Source organism: Suricata suricatta, chromosome 14, assembly GCF_006229205.1.
Source record: "Suricata suricatta isolate VVHF042 chromosome 14, meerkat_22Aug2017_6uvM2_HiC, whole genome shotgun sequence".
In the NCBI taxonomy this organism is placed as follows: domain Eukaryota; kingdom Metazoa; phylum Chordata; class Mammalia; order Carnivora; family Herpestidae; genus Suricata; species Suricata suricatta.
In genome coordinates this window covers 79,011,460-79,022,837 of record NC_043713.1, presented here as the reverse complement: position 1 = coordinate 79,022,837, position 11,378 = coordinate 79,011,460, and the positions used below count along the sequence as shown (strand labels likewise).

General features: G+C 56.9%; 1 protein-coding gene across 1 annotated transcript in view; it reads right to left on the bottom strand.

Moving 5' to 3' along the window:
* Positions 1-11,378, bottom strand: part of RBM19 (RNA binding motif protein 19) — a 114,587-nt gene that overhangs the window by 62,228 nt on the left and 40,981 nt on the right. The gene's annotated exons all lie outside the window — the stretch shown is intronic.

Below are 11,378 nucleotides of genomic sequence, written 5' to 3'. Positions count from 1 at the left end.
GTTGAGACGCGTTGCAGACCCGGACCCGAGGCTGCGATCTTTCCAATGTTAAAACCCGCGTCCTGAATTTAGTCGCCGCAAAACATTATCATCCATCACGCTAAAATAATGTAGTTCATTTGAATGGTATTGATTTTAAATTTTGTTTGTATTTAATTTGGAAACCGGGTTTGGTCCTACAGTCCCAAGAGAACCACAGGCATAAGCGCTCAGTTTGTTCCGAGCTTTGCGTCTGTGCGTAGCTGAGTGACGGAATGACAAAATCAGTCCCATCACCCCTGCAGGGGAGGGCCACAAGGGCTGCATTTTTCCTCACAAGGGCTCTTTATACATTACTCGGAAAGGAAGACGGCGTCGAGAAATACCGCCCTGGCCTGCGGTTTGACAGACCGTTCCTTTCCATGGAAAACCCTCGGGAGACCGTCTCGTCGCCGAGCCCCCTGGCTTCAGAGCGGCTTGCGGGGGGACCGGGTAGATGAAGTCACTTCCCTAAGAGCGCAAAGCGAGGCAGCAGGACTGCGAGCAGAGTCCAGGCCGGCTCTAAGTGGGCGGACTGGAGCCTCAGGCACTACTTGGAGGTGCTGCGCCTGCGCCACAGAAAAGCCGAGTGCTTTACGGATACTGCTGACCTTGTCCTCACGGCAAGCCATACACCCCTGGTGACCTGGCCATTCTCCGGAGACAGACACCAGGTCCCAGAAACGCTGCCACCAGACCAACAGCGTGTAAGACCGGGCCTCTGCCATGAGGCTTTTGATGGTGTGAACGTGTATCCACTTCCCCCGACACCAAGACGGTCCCTCTGTCCTGGAGATCACGTTTGTTTCTGTAACCCAGCACGCACCTGGCTCGGTCCCTGCCTCATTAGAGACGCTTGGTAAATATTTGCTGACCCGGGGAGGTATTTCTTAACTGAAAAGCAGCATGTCGAGACCTCCCTTTTCCCTTTTCTCGGAAAGCTCCGTGTCACGTGAGCAGGCGGGGAGCGGCTCCCACGCAGAGAGCCCCCCAAGATGTCCCGGGGCTCCCGCCACCTCTCAGCACCCAGGATGCTGGAGACACGGAGCACAATTATCAGCTGCAACAATGAGCCCCACTGACTGCCGCTCTCCGACAAGCCCAGACAAAGCGCAGGGACCTTGTAACTGAAAAGGCACTGAATGGGGAGAGAGGAGGTGTGAAAGCAAGACTAGAGCAGGCTGTGTGGGGAAGGAATCAGGGCGCACAATGCCACCCTCCCCCCACCCAGGGACCCGCACGCTCTCCCCAGGGTGCCCTGTTCCACCGTCTGGGCTTTGTCACCTAGTCTGGAATCAGGCAAGGCACGGAGGAAAAGAACACGTCAGCTGCAACAGAAGATGAGGTCTCTGGAATTGCAAAGGAAGAAAACGGATGACAATGAGAAGAGAAACCGTCCCCGACTCCCAGTCTGTTGCTATTCTGATGGGAGAGGGAAACCAAGCGAGCTCCCACACGGGCCCTGGTTTGGGGCCGCTCCGCCAGCCAGTCTGGCAGATGGAAACGCGAGAGCTCCAGATAGGCAATCCATGCCATGTTCCCAGGTGAAATACCTGCGGCTGCTCACCTAGCCCTGATGCTGTGCCCACGCCCGTGGCAGACATCACTAATCGATTACAGCGCCATTTCCCACGGAGCCCAGATGGCTTCCCGGTCTTGCAAAACAGGACTCCAGGCGGCTGTGACCAACGGGTTTGTGTCTGCTTGCAAGGAGGAAGCTGCCTTCCCCGGCTGGCCTCACCTGACCCCTTCACTGATTCATTCAACAAAGGAGACTCTGGGAAGGCATGCCACCGCCCCAAGGTGACCTCAAGGGCGCACGGCAGAGCTGGGCCAGAACTCAGGTCTCCTGACTCCCTGGCCCGTGTTCTGCTCTCTTGGAAAATCACACTGGCTCCTTGCCAAGTGGACAGCTGACTTCTGATGGCCACGGCACAAGGACAACACGAGGAAGGAGAACTCGGGGAACCTGTATCTCCGCCACACGAGGGCTGCTTCATCCTGGTTTGAGCGGCAATAACTTTTACAGCCTCTGACCATCCCCTGGTGGACAGACTGGGAGGCAGAGAGCAGGATAATTAAAACGGGGGAAGCAGAGGGCTGGAAACAGATTTTCTGCGAAGTGGGCCTCTCGAATGAAGAAAGTGTCACCCAGTGTGCGTCCCCATCAAATACCTTGGGGCTGAGCTCCTGGGGATCTTGAGTGGGGAAGGGCACGCTCTGAGAACCATACTCTGTGCCCAGCCAAGCCAGCCGGACCCCAGGAACCTCAGCGGCTCCTGAGGCTCTACCCCGTCGGGAGGGATGGAGAATCGACAAGAGCGCAAAGCGATGTGCTGGTTTCTCAGCTCTCTGAAAACGGGGTAGAGCCTCAGGAGCCGCTGTTTTCTCACACCGCAAACAACTGACCCTTCATACTTTTTTGCCTTCTCTATGGCACCAGGTTCATGCATGAATTTGCTAAACGGAAGTAGATCCCCAGGGATCAAACACATGTATGAGGCCAATCGCTTCATTTCCTTGGGTTCAATCGGCCTACGTTTCAGTGATAAAAGTATATACACCGTTAATACGGCATATAAAAGTTGGGTAACTGATCTTCCTCATTCGCACCCCCTCCTCACCTGGCTACTCACTGTGTGACTATTGAGTGTTGATTTCCTTCTGACCAAAGGATCAGACCCAAAGGCCAGAGGATTCTCCTTTCTCTGACCCCCAGGGATGCTAGTGCTGATAATATTTGGAGTCAGTGTCCTGAAGGGAGTGAGCCTGGTCTCTTACTTCATCAGATGCTCCTCTGAGCACAAGTCTGATCCCTGGGAACATCCCCTCCCGGGCACTGCCCCGCTGTGTCGCTGCCCCGCCTTCAGGCCTCTGACAGGACAGAGCCTAGGCCACCGTCCCTCGGAAACCCAGCCGGCCCAGGTCAGAAGCCGGGTTCCAGAGGCAGCCAGGCCACAGAGTGGGGTAGGGCTCCTGCGACTTGGACCAGGTGACTGACCAGCCTTACCCAGGAGTCCACTGGGAACCCCAGAACTTTCTAAACAAAAAGGTGTCTGTCAAGCAGGGATGCCAACGTTCTGTCTTTGGGACGCGGTCTTGGAGGAAGAATGGGCTCCTCGGCATTTCTGAGTCACCGCCTTGTGGCTGGCGTCGTTTTTTGGATGCAGTGGCCCTGGGGGCAGGGGCCGCTCGCCTCACAGAAAGCCAGGGTCGGTATGCGCACGCGGCCCGTCTCAGGGCAACGGCTGCCGGAGGTCAGTACGGCCAAAGAAATTCACGCCGCGCCGGATGGGTCTGGGGAAGGGTTTGGAGGGCCTCTACCCGCAGAACCTGTGGTGGGAGAGGCTGCACGGAAAGGGAGGGGCGGGGATGAGAATCCGACTTTGCGATGTGCCCGGGTTTTTACGGCCCAGTGGCCAGCTGCCTGGTGTGCCTCCGCTTTGGCCCCCGGGCTGGTCCGGGGGAGGAACAGTGACACCGCGAGCCCCGGAGCACTTCTGGCGACTGGCAGGGTCCTAGGTAAGGAGGGGGTGAGGGGGTGAGAGTGGGGGCGGGGTGTCAACTCCCTCACATGGCACAGAACGTGCCAATAAAGAAACGTTGATGCAGCAACATGGATGCTGCGGCTGACATCTGGGGGCGCCAGCATGGTTCTGAGGGAGTGCTCACTGGAAGTTTCCGGCGCCTTCCCAGAAGACCCCAGTGCGCGCTTGCTTGATCAACTGAGAAGCGTGACTCTGGCACCATGGCTAGTGGTTATGGCGACCCTTCAAGGGCGAGCAAAGGGAGCTGCCTCCCTCAGGCCGCCCTTGCCCCTCCCCCAAATGTGACTGTGATCCTGCCAGTGGTTGAGGACACTCAGTGTGGGAGCCGTGCCCCACTCCCGTCTCCACCACGGTCTGCACTCAGCCACCAGCGGGAGTCTGCAAACGTACCCCCAGAGCGACCGCCGCCTGCTCCAAACCTCGGTCACCTCTGGCCCCTCTCACCCACTCTGGCCCTCTTCTCTCAAGGTCTTTTTGCAGATGTAAGTCACCCAGCCACTCCCTCGGCTCTCTCAGGCCGGTGCGGGAAGACACAAAGGCCCGAAGTGTGTGCAGGGCGGGGACGGTCGGGCGCTGGGGGAAGAACAAAGATGCCAGACACCGGGCTCACACTTACTCAGCCACAGTAATGGAGATGGGGCGTGCTGGCGCTCAGGACAGAGACCCGAGGAGCCGGAGAGAGCGTCCAGAGGCAGACCCTCACGCGCACGGTCATCTGATTTACGACAAAGTCAATACTGCACAGCAGGCAGGAAAACAGTGGTCTTCACAATAAATGCTGTTGGGCCAACCGACCTGGGGAAGGTACCTCCACCACCTCACGCCACACGTAAAAATCGATTCCGGCTGGACTGCAAGCCTAAATGTGAAAGGTCAAAGCTTTCGGAGGAAAACAAGAGACCATCTCAGGAGCCGGGAGGACGGAGGATTGCTCCTAGGACATAAAAGGTTCTAACCATGAAGGTAAAAAAACGATGGACAACGTTAAAATTAAGAGCCCTCTGTTCATCAAAGGACACCATGAAGATACCCACAGAATGGGAGAGCAAGGGCTGGCAACCGTCCACCTACCACAGGACTTGAAACCAGAATGCAAAACGTTATATAAGAAGAAATTAGAAACATGATAAGAAAAAAAAATCATCACACAACCCAATCTTTAGAAAAATGGGCAGAAGACTTGAACAGGCATTCCACAAGAGTATATCCTATGAAAAAACATTTGGTTTCCTTAGCTACCAGGAAAGTACAAATTAAAACCACAATATAATATTGCCATTAGCTCCCCACCAGGATGGCTACAAAAGAAAGACAATACCAAGTGCTGACAAGGACCAGGGGCAACCGGAACATTCAAGCTGATGGTGAAGGGCGGACTGACAGTTTCTTCGGAAACTTGACTGAGAGATTTACTAACGCCAAAATATGCACATCCCACGACCCGGCAATTCTAGTGCTGCACCAACACCCTACAGAAATGCACGCACGTGGTCATCAAAGACATATGCAAGGATGCTCACTGGAGCTTTCTTTATTGGAAATAGCCCCAAACCTGAAAACTACCCAAGTGCTCGTCAGTAAAATGGATGTTTCAGCATATTCACACGATGGGATTCTATACAGCACTGAGGATGCGCAGTTCACGGTGACGGTAAAACACAGAAGAACCTCACAACAGAAGACGCTGAGCAGAGAGGACAGGCACCAGAAGTGTACCCGTGCTGATGCCATTTACGTAAAAAACAAAAACCAGCAGCACAAATAATGTGTTTTTAGAAGTCAGGAGAGTGGTGGGCAGGGAAGGGGGCAGTGACTGGAAGGGGGCACCGGGCCCAGGGCAGCCTGGGAATGTTCTTGTCCTTTCCTGAGTGGGCTGCTGGCCACACCTGAATAACAAGTGTAAAGACCACCCGAAGCCCTCACCGTGGCCCACAAGATCGTGCCCCGGGCACTCCTCCCATCTCGGCACCGTCCCTCTGCTCCTGCTCCCCCTGCCCATTCCCCTTTGGGGCCAAGCTCATTCCCCCTTGGGGCACAGCACCTGCCGCCCCCAGATCAGCATGCAGCCCCCCCTTCACGGTCACAGGTCCCCACCCAAAGGCCCCCTCTTCAGAGAAGCCTCTCCTGACCACTCCATCTGAAAAACACGCTACTGGGCACAACATGTTCCCCAAATTCACCTCTGCCAAGCTCATGAATAGGATCTTATTGGAAACAGGTGTGATCATGGTAAGGCGAGGTCATACCAGATCTGGGTGGGCGCTAAATGTAATGACTGGTGCTTCCAGCTCTGCTTGGAATGAATGAATGAATGAATGAACATATTCATACCATTCTTTAAAACCTCAGCAAAGGGGAAGGGAGGGATGAACAGGCAGACCACAGAGGACTTCTAGGGCAGTGAAAATAGTTGACATGATGCTATAATGATGGATACACATTAATACCCATTTGTCCAAATGCCCTGAACATACACCATCAAGAATGAAGCCTAATGCAAACCACGGACTTGGCGTGATAATGACATATCAACGTAGGTTCACTGAGTATAACCCATCTCGCTCTGGTGGGGGGTGCTGATAATGGGGGAGGCCATGTGTGTGGGCGCAGGGGGTCCATGCAAACGATGTACCTTCCTCTCAGTTGGGCTACAAACCTAAAACTGCTCTAAAAAGGACTCGAAAAGGGGCACCTGGGTGGTTTAGTCGGTTGAGAGTCCAACTTCGGCTCAGGTCATGATCTCGTGGTTCCTGGGTTCGAGCCCCACATCAGACTCTGTGCTGACAGCTCAGAGCCTGGAGCCTGCTATGGATTCTGTATCTCCCTCTCTCTGCCCCTCCCCTGCTTGCATTCTGTCTCTCTCTTTCACAAAAGCAAATAAACATTAAAAAAACAATTTTGTTTACAAGTACTCTTAAAACAAGCCACAAAGACCTTAAGAAAGCAGGCGGAGCAGCTGCCCCGAGGAGAAAACAGGTCAGAAAGTGGCTGCAGTGTGAACCCAGCAGCCCTCCAGAGCCTCACGTCTCGAGCTCAACGGGGGCCAAGGGGCTACAGCTCTCCCTGTAAGGTCTCTGTGTTTTATAAAAAGGGGAGGAAAAAGATACCATACCTGGGTAATTAAAACTACAAGACTGCGCACAAGGCCCCGGCGCGCCCCATCCCCGTGCAGGCCTGCGGCTAACCAGGCCCAGGTGTCAGCAAGCGAACCCAGAAAGGGCCAGACGGTATTTTACAGGCTCGCGGTCGCTCGGTCTGAGACGCAGCTACTCAGCTCTGCTGTGGGCGAAGGCAGCCGGATGGTACCGGAAGGAAGGTGTGTGGCCGGATCTGGACGCGGGACGTCGTGGCCTCTGTCTGGGGGCACCCTGGAGGGCTGTGTGTGGGAGGATGACCTATGTGGGGAGAGACGGCCTCCGTATGCACCCCCCTTACGGAAGGGAGGCTTCCTCTCTCCCCCACGCCCTTTCTCGAACCCCAAGACTGCCTTAACAGAGCTCCTCCCCTGGGACCCTGGTGAGCAGGAAGAGGTCCCGTCAGTCCAGGACCTCCGCCGAGAGCAGACTACAAGGGCTCCTGGCTCCCTGCTTTTGGAAAAGTACTGCTGACAACCAGGAGGTAGCCAGGCCCTGACCCCACCGCTGAGTGAAGGGGCCGAGCAGGGCGGGGGCTTGGGGGGGTCCAGGGAACTTGGCAGGCACGCTGTTCCGCAGCCCGCCCTCCACAGTCACGGTCATGGGCACTGCGAGAGGAAATGAGGAGGAGAGAGGCCAGGGACGACGGACACTGTCCACAAAGCGGGCACAACAGGGGCAATGGGGACAGGAGACGCACGCTGTGCAATTAAGTCCTCCAGAAACCTGTCGGGAGCTCACCCACTCACACCCCTAGCAGGTGGTTCACACCTCTGAGTACAAAACAACCAAAAAAGGGAAAAAAGAGGATAGGATGAAAATCTCTCTCCGTCTGTAGCCTGCAGCCACTTCCCCAGCCCACCGAGGCAGCATTTCTGCCCGCAGCTGACCCAACGCTCATGACTCTTGGGGACAGTTCCAAGGGGGTGGCTGGGGCTCCAAAGTGAGAGAGACCAGGCAAACTCCCTAACCTCTCTGTGCCTCATATGCCCTTTCTCAGGATTCCATGAGGAAGGCTTTGCACAGTTGGACCTGCGTGCTTAGCAAACACTTACTGAGCACCACCTAGGTACCAGGGAACCTGGAGACACAGCAGAGATCAGTGTCCAAAGGGACACCAAACATCCACACGGACAGCACTCCAAGGGGGACCATGAGGTGGGCCGGGCGCTTGGAGAGAACAGGCCAGGCCCCACCGCGTTGGCCGGGAGTCGGGGCTGAGCCAGAGGAAGGGGGTGCTGAAAAGCTATTTCCAACTGAAGATTCCAGCGTGCACCAAACATGCTTATGCCGTGCCGGGCACCATTCCGCTGGGTTGTAGGCGGGACCGGCGTCATTGTCTGCAGGGTCCAGTGTAAAGTGAAAACGTGGGGCCCTTTGTTTAAACATAAAGGATTTCAAGGTGGCAACACCAGAGCATGAAACCGAGCACAGGGCGTGCGGGGCCACCCGGGTCACGTGCTCGCAAAGCCAGCCCTGTTTGTAGACCCTCCTTCCCAGAGATCACTGCCTTCCAGAATCCAGGCTCAAAGCAAGGCCGCCCCGGGGGTACAAAAGAAACGAGCAAGCCAAGGGTCCTTCTAAGAACAGCCCTGTGCCTCTCTGGGCCCCAAGCTCCTCACCTAGGAAATGGGTCCAAGAGCTGTGGCACATCGGGCCACAGTGAAGATGCACCAATACCACGGGTGCCAGAGCTGTGGCCGGCCCGGTGCCCCACACCCCTCCTGAGTGCTGTGAGCGCTAGCCATCTCGTCCTCCAGGCTTCTGTGCTAACCCGGGGCTGTCACTTGAAACTCAGGTGGGAACAAGACCCGTCCATCAAATGCTGTGGCTCTGCACACGTGCTTATGCGTAAGGCTGGGGGGCCCTGAGCACCGGCTCCAGCTGGGGTATGGACTTGGGCCCTGTCTGTGTGGCTGTTCTCTGAACTGCTCTCTGTCCTGGGGGCCTTCGAATCCAGGCTTTGCAATGGAGGCGGGCAAAGCGCCCACACCCACCTCCATCAGAGAGGACCCAGACAGGAAGGGAAGCCCGTGGACCCCCTCCTTCTGGAACAGATACTAGCTCCAGGCTGTGCACAGCACAGGGCGAGCCAGGGCTGCTTTCACCCCTGCCCTGGCTGCGGGGCAAGGAGCCTGCTCCCTGCGTGCCTGCACACGCCTGCACGGTCTGGAGAATCCCCGTCTGTCTTCCGTGATTCCTTTATGGGGCGGGAGGCCCGTGTCCCCACCCCCCACCCCCAGTACTGACTCTCTCTGGCCCGGGACCAGCTGGAGGGGGAGGACCACAGCGCGGGAAGACATACTTAGGGAAAGGAGGAAAATGAGTAAGAGAGCGCCGCAGAGGACCGTCGAGGATCCGCGGTGCCACCAAAGACACGGGCTCTGTGGAGAGTCAGACCCGCCCTGGGCTCCAGGCCTGGCGCCCGCAGTTTCGTGCTGTGTGATAACCAGAGCTCACGTTTCTTGACCACCCACTGCGTGCCAGGCCCCGTATTAAACCCTCCACAGCATACGCTCCTCTAACCCTTCTAACAGCCCACGAGGCGGTCACGTGGTGCGGGAGCTGCTGGGTGCCGGTGGAGCCCACGGATGGCCCAGTGGGGGGAAGTGGGGCGGGGGAGCCAAGTTCCTCCCTGGGAAACGGCAGCGGCGCTGCTCCGCAGGGCTGCTGCAGGAACCAGACCTGTGAGAATGCCAAGCAGCACCCGGCACGGAGGTCAGGCTCGGCAACCACACTTCATGATGACAAACACGTTCTTACTATATCACTGCCGTAAGTAACAGCAAACACCCCCAGCAGTGTTACTGTTACTTTGCGCCAGGGGAAACAGAGACCCAAAAAGGTGGCAGAGAGGGCACTGCTATGTCTACTCCGACTTTTCTAAAGGGCAAGTCTTGAACTGTTCCAGAGGACGATCCCACAGGGATAGGGATCGGCAGTGCCTCTTGGCCCCACCACGCCCACCCACCCCCATTATGGCTGGACTCAAGGGGCTGCGGGTGGCCCAGGGAGCCCCGACTGCATGGCTGGAGGTCTCCGGGAAGGCTCAGGCAAGTGCAGCCCCGGGTCACGTGCAGGGCCCCAGCAGGCCGGGCAGAGTGGACGAGCTGCCATCCCCCAGCAGGCACTCTTGAGAACCTGACCGTGCTTTCCCCCATCCCTATGCCCACTGCCACCTGCCTGACAGCCACTGTCGCTTGGTGCCCTGGTCCGCCACAGACAGTGAACCCCCAGTGGAGGAGCCCGTCCTTCCTGAAACAGCTGCATGCCTGACGCCTAGCCCAGTGGCTGGTACCAATGACACAGTCGTGGGACAGCGGTTCCACTGACATGATCTAGGGGGCAGCGTCCTTCCAGACCCAGGAGAAGGGCTACAGGCCGCAGAGAGCAGCGGTTCCGAGCCCTGGCTCTGGATGGGACTGCGGAAATCCCACTCCTGGCCGGGCTGCAGGTCCTGGGCAGGATGCTTCATCTGCCCAGGTCCCCGGCATCCTTCCTGCTGCACAACAGGGAACATCATCCCTCCTCCACACCGTAGCTTCGTAGCTTAAAGGAGACACCGCACGGGGCAGACGCACAGCCGGGACCCTGTAACACCCGGCTCGCTCCATCGGAGGGAGATGGGCTCTTTGATCACACCTGGCAGGACGTGCCCGCAAAACCCGCCTGCAAAATGGACCAGATTGGTTCCCCTAAATCCTGAAACCCTCCCTTGGCTCTGACCTTTGCCGGCCGATGGCTTTGTCTGAAAGCGGGTCTGTGGTTTCCAGGACAAGCGGAGGCCCCCCCTGAGAAGGCTCACAGCGCCCCCTGCCGCCCGCCACTGGGAACTGCCTCAACCTTCCCCCGCTTCCCCTTACCCCAGCCAGAGATCACAACAAAGCAAGGAGAGCCCTGGAAGGCGGCTTTCTGTTTCCAGGGGCTGACGAAAGCTACCATCGGAACAATGGCAGCGGGGAAGGGACACCGTGGGTAATTATCTTCCGGGGACACTGATTCCCTGTCTTCTCAAAATAAATACAAATCAAGAGATCAAACAAAGCACTCTTCCCGTTCCGTCTGGGTCTTTTGTTTCCCCGGGTAAGTGTCATCCCAAATAGACTGCGGCCCCAAGTGGAACTGTCATTCCGGCGGGACGCTGTTTCCTGATCAACACGTGCTGTCTGCAGCAGTCCTGTTTTGATCCGGCAGTTCTTAAATTGGACTCTCTTTAAAAAGCAGGAGCGGTCTAAACAGGCAGGCGCACGAGGCTGAGGATACGTACTCGTGACTCATCTCCCTGGGTGCAGGGAAATGGAAAACGGAAAACGCACCACCCCCGCCCCGCCAGGTTGTGACCCCACGCAGGGGACCTGGGATCGCAGCTAAGACTCGACTCCTCCAAACCCGGTGCCTGCTCGGGCCCCAGCGAGCCTGTCTGTTAGTGAACGGCACGCCCAGCGAACGAGGTGGAACGCAGGGGAGAGGGACGACGGGGGTTAGAATGGAGGTGAGGAGCTTTGCAGCAAATCCCATGAATGGTGCCCTACTCTTGGAAGCGAGCGAGAGGGCAAAGAGCTAGATTCCACCCAAAGGTGCTTCGGTCTAGTCCCCGACATGTCGGACTTAGATTTTGCATCCACAGTTGACTTCAGCAAGTTGATCTAATTAGTAAGATGCTGACTGATAATTCTGA